Consider the following 22,391-nt stretch of genomic DNA (forward strand, 5'->3'; position numbering starts at 1 on the left):
TATGTGTATTTTATTGCAGTAAAAGCAAACAGTATTATGACATTCACAGTTAGAATGTCACATAGAACTAAGAAAATAAAAAAAAATCATATTTTCTCATTTTTTTATATTTTATTCATATTACGTTATGTTCCATACCTAAATATTTGATGTTAAATGAAAGCCCTGTTTCCCCTGAACAAAATGATATATAATAAGTGTGGGTGCATTTAATATGAAAGAGGTAAATTATTGTTGAACAGACATATAGTCAAAATCTGTGGTTTGTTTACATTTTTTTTGGTTCACAACTTGTACATTTGGCTGCGGTCTTAAGGGGTTAAGGATCAAAGCTATTTTTGAATGCAACGTTTTTGGCAAGGCCTTTTTTGTGCAAGTATATATAGCAAGTGTGTAAACTGTGCTCCCATCAGTTTTTAGTAATGACTACTTTGTAATAACTTTCTGTGTTAGTGCTTATGCAGGTAATGCAGATAAATCCAAACTGTTTTTTTTAATATTTATTCTTTGAGGAATGGTGTTTTAATTCCCATAGGATGTGGCTTACAGCTGTGTTTGTATACAATATTCTTTCAAGTGATGATGCAAGTGTTGGTAAAGACTAGAGGAAGAAATGTCCCAGGTATTCCCTGTTTACTTGTAGCTTATAGATCTTACATCACTTTTATTGGCCCGTAGGGATGTACTGTGATTTTTCCAGTAGTTGTACATCTACACAGCCTATGTGTTTTGTTTATTTCAGGAATTTTTTTTTAATGTAAACTTTTATTTATTTTAATTTTATTTTTTTTAATTTTGCATATCTTAATCTATTGCCAGTTTGTGCTGCTTGTAACAAAAAGCTGCATGAAGCTCAAAAGTAAGTTATGTACTGTATGCAAGTAACAAATGGTGAACAAGGTTCTTAAATCCTCTGGGTAGGAGTTAATGGAATGTATCAAAGGAGACATGCACACCAGATTGGCAGAGATTCTAAGTGTGCATAACCAGCAATCCCCAAATGTTCCTTTTTGTATTTGAATGAAATTGATAAGGGGCAGGGAATCCAAAAATGTAATATAATGGAAAAAGGTATTGAGGAGCACTTTTGTGAATAATAGGTCATAAACAGAGGTATAACTAGAAACCATGGGACCCCGGTGTCCCCCCATACGTCTATTTAGGTGGCTTGCACCCCCCCCCCCCCTTAGCCCCCCTCAGAATGGGTTAAAACTCAGATTATACTTGGCTCTCCATGGGTCTGCTGGTGCTGGCCCTGCCCACTTGGTGACATCTTCAAAATTGCAGATTTCTAGTCAATCGGAAAGCAGTGGATTGGCTAAAATCGGTAAGGGGGCAGGGCCACATGGCGTTTTGGCCAATCAGCACCTCCTCATAGAGATGCATTGAATCAATGCATCTCTATGAGGAAGACTCAGCGTCCCCATGCAGAGTGTTTGGACACTGAATAGCAGGGCTTCTTACTGTGCAGCCCTGAGCCAGGAAGCCCCTCTAGTGGCCATCTGAGCAGCGGCCACTTAGAGGTGAACCTAGGGGCAATGTAAACACTGCATTTTCTTTGAAAAGGCAGTGTTTACATGAAAATGCCTGAAGGGAGCTATTCTACTCACCAGAACAATTATATTAAGCTGTGGTTGTTCTGGTGATTACAGTGTCCCTTTAAGAATTCCTGTAAGGTTTTTAACCCCTTAAGACCGCAGGACGTTCTATGCCGTCCTTATTTTGGTGGCTCTAAACGCCGCAGGACGGCATAGAACGTCCTGCGATCTTTTGTACTTACCCGGTCGACTGCAATCCCACGCTGGCGATGGCAGTATGGGGGACTTACCTGGGAGCCCAGGGAGTCCCCCTCTGTCCTCTTCGGCCCCCCAGGGCCATGTGATCGCGAGGTCCTTGCGAGGACCCCGCGATCACATGGACAGCATAGCCGTCCATGTCAGTGCCAGCAGGGGGAGTGCCTGTAATAGATAGACCCAGAAACTACAAGCATTGATCAACCGGGGTGTCACGGCCGGCTGGCTTGACGATCAAACTGCTAATTATTTGATGGATCTACATCCCAAAATTCCCCTACTTGTATACCTTACCTAAGGTTCATAAAGATGCTCATAATCCCCCCGGACGTCCCATCGTCTCTGCCAAACGAGGGATACTGGAACCGTTGGCCAAATTTATCGATCACCACTGCAAAATACCTACGTTATCAATACCTACGTGTCTCAAAGACACACAAGATCTTCTCTCAAAACTCAAACTCATTACCCTCCCTGAGGGCCCCATTACTCTGGCAACTGTAGACGTGAAAAATGTATACACGATTATACCTCATTCTGAGGGGGTGGATGCCATGAGACAGACACTCATTCAATCTAACCAATACAATGGACCTCCCATCGAGTTCCTTTTGGAATGTCTTGAGTTTACGTTAAGTAACAATTATTTTCGTTTTGAGAAATCTTTCTATATTCAACAAACGGGGACTGCGATGGGATCAGCCATAGCTCCGAACTATGCGAATAGTTACATGTACGCGTATGAACAGAAATACATTTTATCGAGGTATCAATCACACCTCATACTATATCTGAGATATGTGGACGATATCCTCATTCTATGGGCAGGTCCTCCTTCATCCTTTGAAATCATGATCCATGAGCTCAATATGATCAGTTCACCGGTGCGATTTAGCCATAGCTGTAATATTGAGAGAATCCAATTCCTTGATGTAGAAATCTATCATTCCCATCACTCCATCGGCTACACTTTATTTAAGAAGAGCTTGGATCGTAACACATTCCTTCACGCCACAAGCTTCCATCCTGGAGCACTTAAAAGATCATTGCCGATCTCACAGTTCCTCAGAGTCTTAAGGAACAACTCAGACCCGAACAACACTGAAATACAGATCTCCACGATGCAACAAGCATTTCTGAAAAGGGGATATTCATACCCATCATTGAAACGCTCCTTAGACAGAGCTCTGGCGATTTACAACAAGTCTGATGCACAACTGATGACACCGTCCAATAAACCCAGGATTGTCACTCTACCTCTGTTATACCACACGGCCAGTGACCAAATGGCTAAGTCTATTCGCAGAAGATGGGACTTACTGTCGTCCGACCCCATATTACATTCTGCCTTTTCTCATCCTCCCCGCATTGCTTTTAAACGAAACCGGAACCTTAGAGATATCTTGGTTAAAAGTGATCGCCCTGAACAGTATGAGACGTTGAAAATCCACAACAAAACAGGCTGCTTTAAATGCACCAACTGCGTTACATGTGGCCATATGCTCACAGGCTCCTCATTCGCCCACCCACATTCAGGGAAACGCTATTCCATCAAACATTATATCACTTGCCTTACCACCCACGTAGTCTATTTAATATCCTGCCCCTGCAGACTATACTACGTGGGGAAAACTGATCTTACAGTACGGGACAGAATGCGAGGACATCGCTCAGGCATTATGACTGCATTCAGGGACAACAAGACAGATAAACCGGTGGCCAAGCACTTCTTGGAGATGAACCATCGGCTACCCACTCTCAAGTTTATGGCCATCGATCACATCCCCCCCCCTTTCTAGGGGGGGTGATCGCTCTAGGATCTTGCTCCAACGTGAGACATATTGGATCAAAACACTGGACACTGTACATCCCAGGGGCCTTAATGAATATGTCTCCTTCAATGCTTTCTTGGACATTCGTTGAATACTTTTTGAATATATATACATATATATTTTTTTCGAATTTTTTTCGAATTTTTTCAAAAGAATTTTTGGGACGCTTTTTGAAAGTCTCCTCTAAGTGATCCTTAATCACGTTGTCTCTTTTTGCTATGAACCATTTGAATAGTGTTTTATTGTCTCTTCGAATGTACCCATTGGTCTGAATTTATATTTATATTTATTTATATCTAGATACAGTTAGTACACTTACGTTCATTATCGGCTTAGTATGAAGATTGGGCATCGTCCATCTTCGGTTAATCTTCTTTGATCTGCTCATCCTGTCAGTTGCTTAAGGCCTCATTTATCCATATATTTTAACTTGATTTGATAATATGGGTATATACTATATATACACCACTGGATGTTATACTTTATAGCTCTATATAGCTACTTACAGACAGTGATGTTATGTTGTATCTCAGTCACTATATTCTTCTTTACTTCCATCACTTCTCTCTGCCATACACTCACATTCTCCATTACTCTGAACAGTAGTTATAGTGCTGCATTCACTCATTCACATATTCACACACTCACTCTCTCTGGTCTTTAGTAGCCCTTCCATCAGTTTATACTTTTACCGCCATGCACTGTCACCAGCACTACTCTTCACGGATTTTTTATTTTTTCATTTACTTATTTAGTTATTTATCTATTTGATCACGTCCATTTGCATTACTCTATTTTTGTGCATGTCATGTTTCCATATACACAGCATATCTTCTTACTCATTTCTCATTTATCTATTATTATATTTTCTTCCATTTTCTTATTTTTTTATTTTTTATTTTATTTATTTATTTATTTTTTTATTTTTTTATTTTTTTCTATTTTTATCTATTTCTTTATTCTTATCTCCTATCTCCTTATCTTTTTTAGTTATCACTTATTCTTATTCTTAATTTCTTTTTCTTATTTTCTATCCACTTATTCTCTATGTGGTGGATTATACCCTCCACACACTCCGGAGTGTTTAATTCCTTTTATTTCGATACACATCATCCTGCCTGCCATTACTATCACCAGTCATATGGCTAGCTAACGCTTATAATCCTCCTCTTTTTTCATATCATCCAGTCCAATTAGTAACGTAATCTTTTGCCCATATTCTTTTAGCCACTGTCACTTCAATACACAGCACATTTACATTTTCACGGACCATTGCCTAGGTTACCTAGATACACCTCCACGATCTCTTCCGGTCGCATTTTTGTGACGTCACTATCCGCCGACAGAATCACCACGGCACCAGTTCCATTTACAGCATAGCGTTCACACATGGTTTGGGGATACACAGCTTTCTCAGGTTAGTGATTACTTTGTTATTGGTTAGGCTATATAATGTCACTGTTGCACTTGTTTTATTATCTTGACAAAGACCTTAGGGTCGAAACGTTGATTCTCTTCACTGAATAAACCACCTTTGAACAAAGACCTCTGGAGTGCTCTATCTACTTTCTGCATACATACCTACGCTCTGCAGCACACCGAGGCTTTTTTACATTTTGTATCATCTTTAAGGTAGAGTGCCAGACCTTGAACTTTATATATATATATATATATATATATATATATATATATATATATTTATTATATATATGATCCGTGTGTGTATATGTATGTGTATGTATATATATATATACACTGTCTACGTGTATTTTAATATTAATATATACATAATTATATATATATATATATTAATATCAAAATACACGTACAATGATATTGATAAAATATATATAATTTTCATTATATATATATATATATATATATATATATATTTATATATAATAAATAAATATATAAATGTTAAAAAATAAAATTAAAAAATAAATAGCTAAAAAATATATATACTGTATTTAAAAATCTATATATATATATATATATATATACATATAGATATCAAAATACATGTAGAATGAAATAATATATATCTATATACATAAGTATATATATACCTATATATAAATAAAAATAATAACAAAATTATATATATATATATATATAATAATTTTACATAATTAGGTCATTTTAATAATTACAATTAGCAGGACCTGCCTGACAACACAGGCCGAAAGTTCAGGGAATTACATTTTCTAGCACTATATTTAACCCTGTAACTTTCCAAGACACCATAAAACCTGTACATGGGGGGTACTGTTTTACTCGGAAGGCTTCGCTGAACACAAATATTAGTGTTTCAAAACAGTAAAATATATTACAACGACGATATCGTCGGTGACAGTGACGGTTTTTGCATTTTTCACACACAAATGGCACTTACACTGACGATATAATTGTTGTGATACGTTTTACTGCTTTGAAACACTAATATTTGTGTTCAGCGAAGTCTCCCGAGTACAACAGTACCCCTCATGTACAGGTTTTATGGTGTTTTCAAAAGTTACAGAGTCAAATATAAGGTTTGCGTTTCAGTTTTTTCACATTAAAATTCACCAGGTTGCCTTTGAGACCGTATGGTAGCCCAGGAATGGAAATTATCCCCATGATGGCATACCATTTGTAATAGTAGACAACCCAGGGTATTGCAAATAGGGTATGTTCATTTTTTTTTAGTAGCCACTTAGTCACAAACACTGGCCAAAATTTGCGTTCAAATTAGTTTTTTGCATTTTCAAATAGTAACACTAACTTTGGCCAGTGTTTGTGACCAAGTGGCTACTAAAAAAGACTGGACATACTCCATTTGCAATACCTTGGGTTGTCTACTTTTGCAAATGGTATGCCATCATGGGGGTAATTCTTATTCTTGGGCTACCATATGGTCTCAAAGGCAATGTAACCAATCTGGCGAATTTCAATGTGAAAAAACTGAAATATGTAACACGCTATATTTGACTCTGTAACTTCCCAAAACACCATAAAACCTGTACATAGGGGGTACTGTTTTACATGTGATACATTGCTGAATACAAATGTGTGTATTGTATTGCAGTAAAAGCAAACAGTATTTTGACATTCACAGTTAAAATTTTAAAATTTTTTCATAGTAAATTATGTTCCATACCTAAATATTTGATGTTAAACGAAAGCCCTGTTTCCCCTGAATAAAATTATATATAATAAGTGTGGGTGCATTTAAAGGACCACTATAGGCATCCAGACCACTTCAGCTTAATGAAGTGGTCTGGGTGCCAGGTCTAGCTAGGGTTAACCCTTTTTTATATAAACATAGCAGTTTCAGAGAAAATGCTATATTTATATAAGGGTTAAGCCAGCCTCTAAATCCTCTAGTGGCTGTCTCACTGACAGCCGCTAGAGGCGCTTGCGTGATTCTCACTGTGAAAATCACAGTGAGAGCACGCAAGCATCCATAGGAAAGCATTGTAAATGCTTTCCTATGAGACAGGCTGAATGCGCGCAGCTCTTGCCGCGCGTGCGCATTCAGCCGAATGGGAGGAGAGGAGGAGGATCGGAGGAGGAGAGCTCCCCGCCCGGCGCTGGAATAAAGGTAAGTTTTAACCCTCTACTCTCCATCCAGCGCGGCGGGAGGGGGTCCCTGAGGGTAGGGGCACCCTCAGGGCACTATAGTGCCAGGAAAAATTAGTGTTTGTTTTCCTGGCACTATAGTGATCCTTTAATATGAAAGAGGTGAATTACGGTTGGACAGACATATAGCGCAAATGCCAGTTTTTTTTAACGTTTTTTTTGGATCACAACTTGTACATTTGGCTGTGGTTTTAGGGGGTTAATACATAGTGTAAAGTCAACCTTTGTAGAATGCAGATTTGAAAACATGATCTGCCAATTGAAATAGGTTTGTGTCCTACTGAAACTCTGATGGAAATTTCTTCTTTTAATTTGCATAAAGTTCTTTGCTATTCTTTTAATATGCGTGTGTGTGTGTGTGTGTGTGTGTGTGTGTATATGTATGTGTGTATATATATATATATATATATATATATATATATATATATATATATATATATATATATATATATATATATATATATAGAACATGTATAACCAGAAAAAAATCAAATGTGTACACACATATATTATATATATATATATATATATATATATATAATGTGTGTACACATTTGATTTTTTTTCTGGTTATACATGTTCCATCTGATCTTTTTGTAAGTGCTCTTTTGTGCTTGTTATCGACTAATGTATTCTGACTTCCTGACTTGGCTCATTTATAAGATGACAGTCTGTTGCCTTACCTGACCTTTTGGTGTGCTATTACTGTTCTCTCTTGGTAAACTGATCTTGGTTTGTTTTCTGTAGTTACCTATATAATTAAGTACCGTATTTCTGTTTTACTTAATTTCCTATTATCCAGTTAGTTTTATAAATTGGCTGTACACTTACTACCTTTTCACGTTTATGTTAATTTCCTAATTGTGATTATGATGCAGGTGGATGAAGGTCCATCTTCACTTGACAGTAAGAGTTCATTCTTTATGACTTTACAACATTTTAAATAATATTGCAGATTGATTTTGTTTACATTTTTGTGTGAATTGTTTTTCTTTTTAAAGTGTTGCACCTGTCGTCTCTATGTATGCTTTCCTCATGCCATTGTTTGTTTCATGGCTCAGCCCGCTCCAGACTGAAGCTCTGTGTAAATGCAACCGAATTTCTCAGAAATTGTGGTATAAAAATGCCTGCAGGGGCTGTCTATACTCCCCAGAACTACATTAAACTATAGTTAAAGTTAAACGAACACTATAGGGTCAGGAACACAAACATGTTTTCCTGACCCTATAGTGTTTAATCCCTTAACCCCTTAAGGACACATGACGTGTGTGACACGTCATTATTCCATTTTATTCCAGAAGTTTGGTCCTTAAGGGGTTAAGGACCAAACTTATGGAATAAAAGGGAATCATGACATGTCAGACATGTCATGTGTCCTTAAGGGGTTAACCCACCATTTAGGTGGCTTGCCCCCTTAAAAAGAATTAAAACTTACATTTCCAGCGCCATGCAGGTCCTCTGGCGCTGCCTCTGCTCCCTTGGTGACATCAGATTTGCCGATTTTTAGCCAATCCAATGCTTTTCCATGGGGAAAGGATTGGATAAAATGGGTAAGGGAGCGGGGCTAGACACTATTTTGGCCAATCAGCATCTCCTCATAGAGATGCATTGAATCAATGCATCGCTATGAGGAAAATTCAGCATCCCCATGCAGAGCGTGGAGACGCTGAATGGCAGTGCTGTCCACTGTGTAGCACTGAGCCAGGAAGCACCTCCAGTGGCCATCTGAGGTGTCCCTAGGGGCAATATAAACACTGCCTTTTATCTGTGCAGTGTTTGCATGAAAATGCTTACAAGGAATGATTATACTCACCAGAACAACTACATTAAGCTGTAGTTGTTCTGGTGACTATAGTGTCCCTTTAAGCATTTTCCTTTTATTAAAAACTTTGTTGCTGGTTTTGATAGAAAAGCTCAAATGATAATGTACTGCTAATTGCTTTGTTAGAAATATCTGTTCTACCCTTATCTGGTTTAGCTTTGTTTTTGACCTTCGTTAAGACGATGTGATCCTCATTAGCTTTGTTTCGGATTTGTGACGCTGTAGCTCTCTTGCACTACAAAAACTGCTCAAAATACTTTTAAGGTATCTACATAAAAACGCTGACTTGGGACCTTATTCAATGTTAAAAAGTAGCTGTGTTTTTATGTATGTCACTGGAAACTGTAACACACTTGTGCACTTGATTAATTTTAAATAGTTTTGTTATACTAAACATGCTTAAAAGAACACTGTTGCATTAGTAATACAGCCCTGTATTCGTAATGCGTTAGTGCCATATTTGCAGGTTTGTTTTAGATCTCCCTCCGGCTCCCACTATGACTTCTGACTCTTGAACCAATGGCCAATTCAATACTCCTCATAGAGGGCATTGAATACATGCGCACTTGTGACAATCCGAACATTGTCATGGGCTCCTGGAATCCAAATAATTCACATTGAATTCAGTGCTATCCTATGAGGTTCCACATCACGTCACAGAGTTTTACTTGGTCAGTGCAGCAGAAGCGCATGTGATGACAGTCAGACAACCACTAAAGGTGTAACCCACAAAATGACCATGGCATTTTTGGGGACATTTAAGTGATCACCAATGATTTATTGAGTGCATCTCCCCTCATCCCCCCCATCCAACATTTATGTGCAAATTATGGTTTTTAAAATCAAGCACTAGCTATAAACTGTACTTTTAAATTGCCACTTGCAGCATACCTGCAAACTCCCAGTAAATCCATTTTATTTTATGCGTTCCCCTCCTCTGTTTTGGCCTAACAATTTAGTTGCCGGGTTAATTCTCCACAAGTAAATATGTAAGTAAATAATATGTGCTAAATGGATCTAGCTCACCTAAAGTGGTAGTATTTGTCACAACCAGCTATAGACTTATCTCCCTGTGATATATGGTTCCCATTACGTATCCTACATATATGATATTTGTTTGTTTGTGTATCTTCTCTCGTTTATAACGTGCATTGCATGTGGCTTTTGTACAGATGATGTTTATGTACATATGAGAATAGAACTGTGTGCTAAAGTGTAAAGAATTTACTATCCTGAAATGTATATTTGACAAAAGCATTACAGTGCGGAATATGAAAGATGTGTGCAAATTGAATAACATTTTTCTCATTTGTGGATCACAAGTTTGTCGTTGTCTGCATGCATACAGAATTCTTTTGTACAGCCCCAGGTAAAAAAAAAAAATAGGGCTTTGTGATGACTGTTTCACTTGCATATACAATTTATTTCCCACCTGTTTCTTCTTTGTGTAGCAGAAAATGGACTTATGTAATATTAATTTTGAAGATTAGGTTTTTTTTTTCTGTCTGCATAAAGCTGCCTATATCATTTATATTTAAAAATTATGTAAATTAATACATGCTCATTTGACAAAAAACTGCTTTTCTCCCTACGTCTTATCTCCCCATCACCCGTTATGTACTGGCTTTTTTTTCTTTATGGATCGCATGCTCCCACAGAGCTGGCAGGGCTTAGGAGGGACAACTTGGCGTGGCAGGTGGCTGCGAATAATTGAAGCTGGCGCTTGAGCTAGGCTTCTCCACCTCCCGAGGTCAGGGGGCTTAAGGCCCGGGTGGAAGTAGGCAAGCGGTGGAGGGGGCTTAAGGCACGGGGCCGAACGGTAGGGGGGGGGTGGGATGGGGGTGAGCAGGCAGTGCAAGGAGAGGGGCTTAAGCCTTTTCGTCCCCAGAGGCCGATAACCTGTGAACTTTCAGGCGATAGCCGATAACTTATCGATACCAATATTCTGTGCATTTACCGTTTTGAAAAAAGAAACAATTTCTACACAAATCTGCTGTTAACTGAACATGTTTATTATCTTATTTCATTTTTTTGCAAATCTTTTTTTTTTTGTTGTTAAGGTAAATGCACAAAATATACTTGCCAGTCAGAATTTTTTGTTTTCAAGAATGTGTGTGTGAAGTGGATGCGGGAGAGTATTTGATGTGTGTGTGGGTGGTAGGAATCTGTGGATTTTATTTATTTTATATAATTATTACATTTATAAAAAAAAAAAAAGATCATGTCATTCCCCCTCCCTGGCCACAGGTACATAGGGCATTACACTTCCTGGTGGGGAGTGAGGGGTGCAGCATGTGTATATTGGGTCAGTTTATGTGTGTGGGAGGCAGTTTGTGTGTGTGGCAGTGGTGAGAGTGAACTCTAGCCTGCAGCTCAGGCTAGAGTTCACTCTCTTGGAAAGCGGAGCATTGCTGTGGTAACCGCGGCAACGCTCCAAGGTCGCAAGAGGAGAACCCGACTGAGCTGCAGGTAAGAGATCCCCCTGGTCCTCTCTCCCTCCACTGCTGGCTGCCAGCAGAGTGCCTATGGGCCGGGGAGGGAGATCACTGATTTTCCCTCGCCCCCACGGTCTGCAATATCGGTTTCTTTATAGGCTGATACCGATATTGCTGAAAATGCAGAATATCGGCCAGACCAAAATCGGTCGATCCCTAGAACATAGGATTAGGAAGCACCTCTAGTGGCACTTTAAGTGATGGCCGCTAGAGTTATTAGGCAGCAGTGTAAAGTCAGTATTTACATTGACACCAGAACTACAACATTTAAGCTGCAGTGGTTCTGGTGACTATAGTGTCCCTTTAAGAATTGTATTTTTGTCGCTGACGATGAAGCTTTGTTAGGCTCCTTACTTTTCTACCAGGCTCCTAGATTCCAAACAAATTTGTCAAGCTCTGGAATAGACATTGATTTGCTATAGTTTCTTTAAGCATCTAATTCTAAGATTGTAACACTTGGATCCAAATTGGTATTTTGCTGTGTTAGAAATGTATCAGAATGTTAAACAAAAATGTTTAAATTATCTCTTGACACCATTGAAATTAAATCTATTTTTATGGTAACTTTTTGGAGCTTTAAACAACAAGATTTTTGTCTTTCTCAATGTAGGATTAAACTATTGCATAAATACAGACACAGAAATGTCAGCATTGTTCCACAGGAATGTGCCTGGGAAACACTTTGATGTGCCCTGCAAACAATAGGCAATTAAGGATTCCTGCATTTTTTTTTTTTGCTAAGAAATTAAAGGACAAATGTCACCTCAAAAATATTTGTTTATATAATAATCCTTTCATCAAGTTTTGAAAGGAGATTATTTTATTTAATTTACGTCCACCCAGTCTATCTCTGCGGGAGCTGGAGTGCATCCGTTCCATGGGGTCCAGTGGAGCTGCTATGATCCTGTAATAGTCAAGTTTTTCTTGCTCTGCTCCAGTTAGAGAGAAGAGCAGGAAGATTACAGCTCCCTCACCGCCTGCCTTCACTGCTCACAGCTGCCTGCATGATGGGTGGAACACAGACCCCGGTCACACTCACAACCTCAGTGACCCCTGTAGTTATGCCACTGCACCAGCAGACACCATTACAGTGAACAAGCTGCAAACACACCAGGACAAAATTCCTTGTCACCATGGTGACTTGGCACCTTGGATTTGTCTAGTCCTGGGTTATGGTGTTTGCAGTGTTACTTTTATCAACTAGCAGCATAAGACTAGTTTTAGTAATCTCTTGATGGCTCTCAATCATCCTTTGTGAATTTGTTAGGAAATAATTACCAGATTTTACCAATTTCATGACGTAAAGTCATGATTTTATTAAAGACATGGAGGCGAGTATTATGCTTCATCTCTTTCTTTATTCCTCACCAGCAAAGAAAGGATATTGAAATATTCTTAGGAAAAAAAACATATGTACCCAATGGGTTAACTACACTATAACATATTATCCAATGATAATGCTCTTTGCACCATATTGTCCCATGTGACCTTAAGCCACTCCTCTTTCCTGATGACGTCGACAAATATCCCATTAACACAGAACCGTAGACTTAATCAAACGTGGAGAATAAACTGTGCTCCCGAAAATGGAACTGTAGAACTTGAAATGAACTGTAGAGCAATGCTCCCACTTTCCATGAACCACTTGTATCGATGTAGGTGTTACGCTACTTGGGGTGATTTGGGTTGGAACTCAACTGCAGCTTGTAAACTCCCTTATTACAATAGTAAAGAAATGGAGAATCCTTAAGTATCAATACTGTAGCTTTAAGAAAAGAGAGAATCACTGGTAACTTGATTCAACCGAAGTTTTAAAAAGAGTTAAACTTAAATGAATTGCATTTAGGCAATAATCCAATAATAAGAATTGCAAGTAATTCAACAACACAAAGTTCAGTATTAAGTATTTCTTCAGAGATGCATTAAATAACTTTAGTTCATAGAGATGCATTAATTAACATTAGTTCATGAGAATAATCTTCAATAGGAACAATAATCAATTAGCTGAGAATAGTTGCAAAGCAAGAACAGTTCATAGTGAATAAGCATGATGAGAGTTGTCCTTCATGAGATTAGTAACTTGTAGCAATGAATATATTTGCAGAGCAAGAAACAGTTCATATTGAATAAGCATGACGGGAGTTGTCCTTCATGAGATTAGTAACTTGTAGCAATGAATATATTTGCAGAGCAAGAAACAGTTCATAGTGAATAAGCATGATGGGAGTTGTCCTTCATGAGATTAGTAACTTGTAGCAATGAATATATTTGCAATGCAAGAACCAGTTCATAGAATAAATGATTTTGTAATCAATTAGCTGAAAGATATACTTAAGGTTTATATGGGTAGTCCTCCAATAGTCCAGACATTTTGTCCACTTGTAAAGTAGCAAAGTTTCCTTTCTCCAGTAATCCTTTATGGCTTGCAGCAATCCTTGCATTTGCTCAAAGGCTGGAAGGGTTTGTCTGGTGCAGGTTTCCCAGTAGCTGAGCCTATGGAGCTTCCAGGAGGGAGCTCACATGTTAGCTCAAACAATCAATCACCAAACACCCTCCCTCTGGCCCAGTCTCCCTAAATACTGTCAGAGCTGTGTCAGAGGGGGTGGAGTCAGGCTCCTCACTGCTGAGAACTTAACCCTGAAGTGTTACTCCATGACAGTAGGATACCGATCATGAGGCTGGAAGAAACAGGGAAACGTGGTAAAATATGACCTTGAACTGTATTCATATATATAAATATATCCATACACATTCCCCATTTTTTTTATTAACATCTGTCGTTTAGACCTAATCCCAAATTACGGTAAACAAACGTCCTCAACAGTGGAGTTGGACGAAAATAGAACTCCCGAAAAGTATATTCTCTGGACCAATCAGCAGCATGTATGAGATCCTCCAGTCTACATCCCAACGAGAAGGCTTTAGATGCCATAGCGCCTCTAACCAAATGTGCTCCGTACGTGGACGTGTCCATGCCACCTGACCTCATAATCCATCTAACCCATCTAGACATTGTAACTGTGGAAGTTGAAGAGCTATAATAGTTCCAGGTACGAATTGTCCCCTACTGAGGCTATCCTGTCTTCATATTCCCTCAGGCAATCTACCAGACATAGGTTGATATTATGCGGGAATGCCGGATAGCTATCCGAAGTGATGGATGTCTTGGTACGTCTGGAGATGTTAAAGGTGATGCCATCCGGAGTAAAATAGCGTAAAATCCAGTGCCCGAACATCTGAGACACGTTTACAGGAAATTAAACAGAATAATATGACCAGCTTAGCTGTGAGTTGTTTGAATGAAAGGTCTTTGTTCTGAGCTCAACTAGCAAACAATCTGAGGACGATGTTAACATCCCACACTGATAAATATTTAGGGCGAGGAAGTCGTACAAACCTGATGCCATGAAGTAGTCGACATACTACGGGGTGTTGGCCTGCTGGGGATCCATTCCAACCTTGGTGGTTTGCCAATATAACCGATCTATAGAGGTTCACCGTACGGTATGCTAATCAACGTTTGAAAAGTTCAGTATGGAAATTCACAACGTGACTCACAGGTGCAGATAAGGGATCCAGTTTTCGTTCCATGCACCAACCATTCCATGAGTTCCAGGCATGGAGATATGATTTCCATGTTCCTGGAGCCCAAGCTCCTGCCAAGAGGTCCATAGTTGTTCGTGAAACTTCTGTGAGGAGATGGAATCCCTGTAGAGGAGCCAAGCCCAATAGCTTGAGATGTCCTTGGAGTATAAGTGGATGACCGTTCCCGTCGAGATCTATCAAAAGGTCTGAGGATGTCGGCAGTAACCTCAGGTAATCCATTGACATTTCCAGGAGCGTAGGGAACCAGGCTTGAGTCTTCCAAAATGGGGCAATGAGAATTAGTGAAGTTCGGTAACGTCTGAGATGAAGTGTCTGGGCAATCAGTGAAAATGGAGGAAACGTGTCTGACGCAAGGGCTTCCAGATCGGGTATCCAGCTGAAAAACGGTGGTATTTGGGCATTCAACCGTGATGCAAAAATATCAATGTCTAGAGGTCCAACAGTGCCTGCAGGCGAAGAAATACCAAAGGATTCAGCTGCCAATCGCTGGTATCCCTCAAGTGTCTGGAATTCCAATCGGCCACCAAGTTGAACATTCCCAGGATATACTCCGCTCGCACCGAGATGTTGCGGTCCAGGCAGAATTACCAGAATCCCTTCACCAGTTCCGCCAAGACTGGTGATTTTGTGCCCCCGAGGTGGTTGATGTAACGCACCGCTGATAGATTGTCCATCCGTAATAGGATGGAGCAGTTGGTTGATACACCTAGGAGGCTTTGTAGGGCAAACGAGCCCGCTAGCAATTCGAGGCAATTGATATGCATGGTCTGTTCTTCCGTGGTCCATTTCCCACCTGTGGAGGTAGGACCGCAGCACGCGCCCCAGCCAAACATACTTGCAGCTGATTCTATTGTGAAGTCCGGGGCAGTTCCGAAGATTGCTCGTCCGTTCCACGTCTCCATGTGTTGCAGCCACCACCGGAGTTCCTCTTTGGCTGGACAGTCGAGAGGAACAGAGTCTGAATATGCTTGACCCCAGCAAAGGTGTTTGGCCTTCAGGCGTTTAAGTGCCCTGTAGTGGAGTGGGCCGAGGAAGATCGCTTGGATCAAAGCTGAGAGGAAGCCAATGATTCTGGCTAGTTGCCTCAGGGTCAGGACCGGACGGGTCAGAGTCCTACGGATCTCTTTTTTGATGGACTTGACCTTGGACGGTGGTAGGAGAAGTGTCCGACACACGGAGTCTATGGTGAATCCTAGGAATTCTATAGATTGTGAAGGTTCGACGATTGATTTTTTTTTTTCTTTTCATTGGGGTTATCGTCCAATGCAAATGTTTCTGAAGTTGATATGGGTCCTGTGCCATCAGGAGTATATCGTCTAGGTATATTATGAGGCGAACCCCTCTGCTGCATAGCAGCGCAACCACTGGCCCTAAGTTTTGTGAAACACCATGGGGCTGAAGAAAGACCGAATGGAAGGCAGTTGTATCGCCACATGGTCCGTTCCCATTGGAATTGGAGATATTGCTGGCAATCCTCTGCCATTGGTATGGTGAGATATACATCTTGTAGGTCGAGTTTGACCTTCCTGTCCCCTGAGAGAAGATCTCAGAGGGAGTGTATACCTTCCATCTTGAAGTGGTGGTATGTGACAAATGTGTTTAGTGGTCGAAGGTTTATGACTGGTCGAACGCCTCCCCCTTTCTTGGGGACCAGGAAGATATTGCTCAAAAATCCCGGAGTCTGGGGTGGAAATTCCAGAATTGCACCTTTTAATGTAAGGGATTGCATTTCTTGTGACGCCAAGCCCCGGTTGTGTGTAAAGCACTATACGGTTTGGGAGGGACCACTGAACGGGGTTGAACAAAATCTTTAGAATATCCCATGACCGTATGGGTTCAAAATCCTTGCCTGGAAATTATAGACCTGTGAGCTTAACTTCTGTGACAGGGAAATTATTTGAATGGCTATTAAGGGATAATATTTAGGAATTCATTGGGAAGAACTGTGTTATTAGCAATAATCAGCATGGTTTTATGAAACATAGGTCATGTCAAACTAACCTAATTGCATTCTACGAAGAAGTAAGTAGAAATATAGATCAGTGTGTTGCAGTGGATGTGATCTACTTGGATTTTGCCAAGGCATTAGATACGGTTCCTCACAATAGGTTAGTCTTTAAACTAAAAGAAATTGGTCTAGATGAATGTTCTTGGGTAGAACATTGGCTTAAGGATAGAGTACAGCGAGTTGTCATAAATGGTAAATTTTCAAGCTGGACAAAAGTGGTAAGTGGTGTCCCTCAGGGTTCTGTTTTGGGACCGCTTCTATTTAACATATTTATAAATGATCTTGAAATGGGCATTGAAAGCCATGTATCAGTGTTTGCAGATGACACAAAACTTTGTAAAGTAATAAAATGTGAGCAGGATATTGCCTTGCTTCAGAGGGATTTGGATAGATTGGGGGCCTGGGCACTAAAATGGCAGATGAAATTTAACGTAGAAAAATGCAAAGTTATGCACTTCGGGGTTAAGAATGCACAAGCAATTTACACCCTAAATGGTAGTGAACTAGGGATAACCACACACGAGAAGGATTTGGGAATTGTTATAGACAACAAATTAGGTAGTAATATGCAATGTCAATCTGCCGTTGCTAAGGCCAGTAAGGTTTTGTCATGTATAAATAGGGGCATAAATTCTCGAGATGAAAATATAATTTTGCCTCTTTATAAATCGCTGGTAAGACCACACCTTGAATATGCTGTGCAATTTTGGGCACCTGTTCTAAAGAAGGATATCATGGCACTAGAAAAAGTGCAGAGACGAGCTACAAAATTGATAAAAGGAATGGAGCATTTTAGTTATGAAGAAAGGTTAAAAAATTTAAATCTCTCCAGTTTGGAAAAACGGCACCTTAGAGGGGATATGATAACATTATACAAATATATTCGGGGCCAGTACAAACCATTATCTGGAAATCTATTCATAAACAGGGCTATACATAGGACACGAGGTCACACATTTAGGCTTGAAGAAAGGAGATTTCATCTAAGGCAAAGAAAAGTTTTTTTTACAGTAAGAGCAATAAGGATATGGAATTCATTGCCGGAAGAGGTGGTTTTGTCAGAGTCTATACAGATGTTTAAATTGCAATTGGATAAATACTTGCAAAAACATAACATACAGGGATACAATTTCTAATTAGTGGGGTAATAGCTGCTTGATCCAAGGAGACATCTGACTGCTATTTTGGGGTCAAGAAGGAATTTTTTCCTAGTTTGTTGCAAAATTGGAAGCGCTTCAGACTGGGTTTTTTGCCTTCTTTTGGATCAACAGCAAAAGCATATGTGAGGAAGGCTGAACTTGATGGATGCAAGTCTCTTTTCAGCTATGTAACTATGTATGGAGGACCCACACATCTGAGGTTAACATGAGCCAAACATGTGCAAATGTTTTCAATCTGCCCCCTACCATAGGTATAGTAGAAACATGAATTGATCTTCCCATAAGGCCATCGGCCATAGGAAGAGCCTCTGTGTCCGCGTGGTTGCCAAGGTCTGCCACGAACGGTGAAGCAGGCTTATGTTCAGGTGGTTGGAATCTGCCTGCCCCACCAAAAACTCTGAGAGAACACCCGCTTCATATTGGCTTGCGCCTTATCAAGTGCTGTGAGCGTCCCTACACATGTGCCTAACTCCTTCACGAAGTTGTCTCCGAATAAAAACCCTTTTGCCTGCGGTCCAGGCTCTGAGATCGCAAGGTTTACTAGTTTTGGGTCTATTTTCATCAGAATAGACTTGCATCTCTCCGTGACCAGTGCCGTATTAACGTTACCCAATAGGCACACGGCTCTCCGTATCCAGCCTCAAATGGCAATTAAGTCAGCGGGGGCACTTTCAGCCAATGCCGTTTCGACCATGTCGAAAATCTTGGCACATGGTTTCAGAGCATCCAGGTTTTTGTCCTGGCAGCTTCGTAGGGAGAAATCCAGGCCTTTTTTGGCCTTCCTTCCTGTTTTGCCAAGCAATTGGGCTATTTTGGGATCCACGTCTACCGTGGTACAGGCCAGATTGGGACGTGGGCATTCTGCCCTGAGTTTATTCCGTGCCTCTTTAACAAGCTGTTTTCTTATACGTGCGGCAATGTACTTAGCCACATGATCCAAAGGGTACCACTCTGAAGAACGTGGATGCTGTGAGCTGTCCAGATCAAAGAGTGGTTCGCCTTGTGGATCTAGAAGGGTGGAGTCATTAACCCCAACCTTGGCCTCGTTGCCAGGTACTGACAATGGCAAATCTGTGCCAGAATCATAAGAATCCTCCTTGGACTCGCTCAGTGCCTCCTCTTGTTCCGAGTCAGAAGATTCACTGAGGGCTTTTGCCCTCTTCCAGGTCCTCATAGATTTTGCCCGGTGGGGGGCTCTCTGTTGTGGTGTAACCACATCTTCAGTCACCGGACATACCCTGTCCGTCTCAACAGTTTTGGAGGACTCCTCGTCCATATGACGAGATTTCTTAGCAGATTTACGCCCACTAGGGGCTACCGGCCTACTATCTGGGGGACTCTGAGCCATTAGGGCAGGCGGTCTCTGGGTGAACAGAAGGGCTTGAGAGATGGAGTGTGATAGGGGTGTGAAGATGGCGTGAGACACCGACTTTGCCATTGTAGCGTCCAGTAGAGCATGAAACTCCTCAGAGTTCATTTGCTCTTGTGACACATCCTCCAGCGTAACTTGAGGGGTTGGTTTGGCAACCACCACTGGTGTGGAGAGTTTAGGGGCACTAGAGGAAGGAGCGCTAAAATCCTTCAGGGACTGCATATTTAATCAACTAGTACAGGCATGGTATGTGTATATGGTTTAACAAAGGGTCAAATGAAGGCCAGGGGAGTGTGACACACACTAACAATAGGACAAGATTAAATGGGAATTATTACCCAAGAAAGGCACTAAAGTTAACAAGGCACAACAATAGAAGCACTTTAACAAGCTCATTGAGTGTTCCCCAGCAACTCAGTGGGCCAATCAGAGTTGACCCGCCCGCCCCCCCAGAAGCTTGACAAACGGCCGCGGCAAAATTGCCAACCAAAAGATGGCTGCCGCAGTGCGCACGAGCGGCGAGATTCACCCTCACATGACGACGCCATTCAATGTCAGCCCCGGCGGAGAAGCTAGCGGGTCAAGGAAGAGGCGTGTGAGGTGGTCGGGGAATGAGAGGGAAGTCGGCAAATAAACAAGCAGACGAGAAAAACTGGAGGGAGGCTAGGTGAGGGAAAGAGATGGCACAGAGTGCCAGGTAGAGGGGAAAAAGGCAGTGACGCTACAGAAAGACAGTATTTAAATCATTCTTAAAACCATAAGGAAGTTAAATATACATAGAGGTATACAAAATATATACTTAAAGAATGTCAATATACCGTATATACTTGAGTATAAGTCGACCCGAATATAAGTCCCCAAAAACTGGGAAAACTTATTGACTCTAGTATAAGCCTAGGGTGGGAAATGCAGCAGCTACTGGTAAATTTCTAAATAAAATTAGATCCCCAAATAATTTATATTAATTGAATATTTATTTACAGTGTGTGTATATAATGAATGTAGTGTGTGTGTATATAATGAAAGCAGTGTGTGTGTTTGTATGAATGCGGTGTGTATGTGATGCAGAGTGTGTAGCCTTGGTGGGGGAGGGCATTTTAATTTTTTTTTATTATTATTTTAATATATATATTTTTTAATATTATAAAATTATTTTATTATATTTTTGAAATGTTTATTTTATTTTTTTTCATCCCCCCCCCCTCCCTGCTTGATAAATGGCCAGGGAGGGGGGCTATATTATTCCCTGGTGGTCCAGTGGATGGGCTGTGCAGGAGGGGGGCTGGGAGCAAGCTGTTACCTTTTACTCCTCCGTGCCGTTCTCCAGTGTAAACCGTGGCAACGCTCTGACGGCCGCGGCTCTCGCGAGACTTACACTGGAGCTGAGGAGAAGGGAGCTGAATGGAGCTGCTGTAAAGGTAAGTAACCGCTTGTTCCCAGCCCCCAACAGGACCGCCGGGCTTGTATTATGGCAATGTAAGTTGCCATAATACAGAACTTAACTCGAGTATAAGACGAGTGGGGCTTTTTCAGCACAAAAAATGTGCCGAAAAATTTGTCTTATACTAGAGTATATACGGTACACAAGTTATGTGTAGCAAAATGTAGTAGTACTTAGCTGAGGAGGCAGCAGCAAAGAAAGAGGAGTGGTTAAGGTCACATGGGACAATATGGTGCAAGGATAATATGTTATAGTGTAGTTAACCCATTGGGAACATGTTATGTGGTTTTTTTTTTGGGGGGGGGGGATTTCTTCTAAGAATATTTCAATATCCTTTCTTTGCTGCTGAGGAATAAAGAAAGAGATAAAGCATAATATGAGTCTCCGTGTCCTTTAATAAAATTAGGAACTCTTCTAACCATATTTGCATTTAAATAACTGCCACAGCAGGCCAGTGAAAAGTGATGCTGTACTCTTTGGAATATAACCATGACCGTTAAATGTCTTCGATAGCATGATTTGAACTATTCACAAGGAAATTGTTGAATTATTTGGCTAGATGAGTGTTAATCAGTAGACTATAAGTAATTATCACAGACAGTGTTATTTTTGGCGAGGATGTGTTTGAATTGGCTCTGCGACAAGTCCTAACCATAACAATTTTTCCCCATGTGAAGTTTCTTTATTATATTTTGTAGTTATTAGTGAATCTCCTTTTTTTTTTTTTTTTTTTTTTTTTTTTTTTTCATGGTCGGTTAAAAAATAAAAATAAAAAAGGCAAAAAAATGTTGTTACACCATGACTGCCCTGAAAAGTGTAGTTGGCATTGGCTACATGTTCTCTTTAATGTCAAAAATGTAAATTGTGTTTTCAGAGTTCTACAGGGAAGTCATATTTTTAACATTACTCCATTTTAATTCCTGTTCATTGAATCTACATCCAAAATCCGTTTGACTGAATTTCTTTGGTTTTTGTTGGGTGCCCAACATATTCAAATCCTTAACTCTCTCCTGTCAGAAAGTGAATTAAACTTGTTCATACACATTGTTAAAGGGACACTATAGTCACCAGAACAACTACAGCTTATTGAACTTGTTCTGGTGAGTAGAATCATTATCTTCAGGCTTTTTGCTGTAAACACTGTCTTTTCAGAGAAAATGTTGTGTTTACATTACAGCCTAGTGATAACTTCACTGGCCACTCCTCAGATGGCTGTTAGAGATCATTCCTGGGTCATGGCT

Source organism: Pelobates fuscus, chromosome 5, assembly GCF_036172605.1.
Source record: "Pelobates fuscus isolate aPelFus1 chromosome 5, aPelFus1.pri, whole genome shotgun sequence".
NCBI classification, from domain to species: domain Eukaryota; kingdom Metazoa; phylum Chordata; class Amphibia; order Anura; family Pelobatidae; genus Pelobates; species Pelobates fuscus.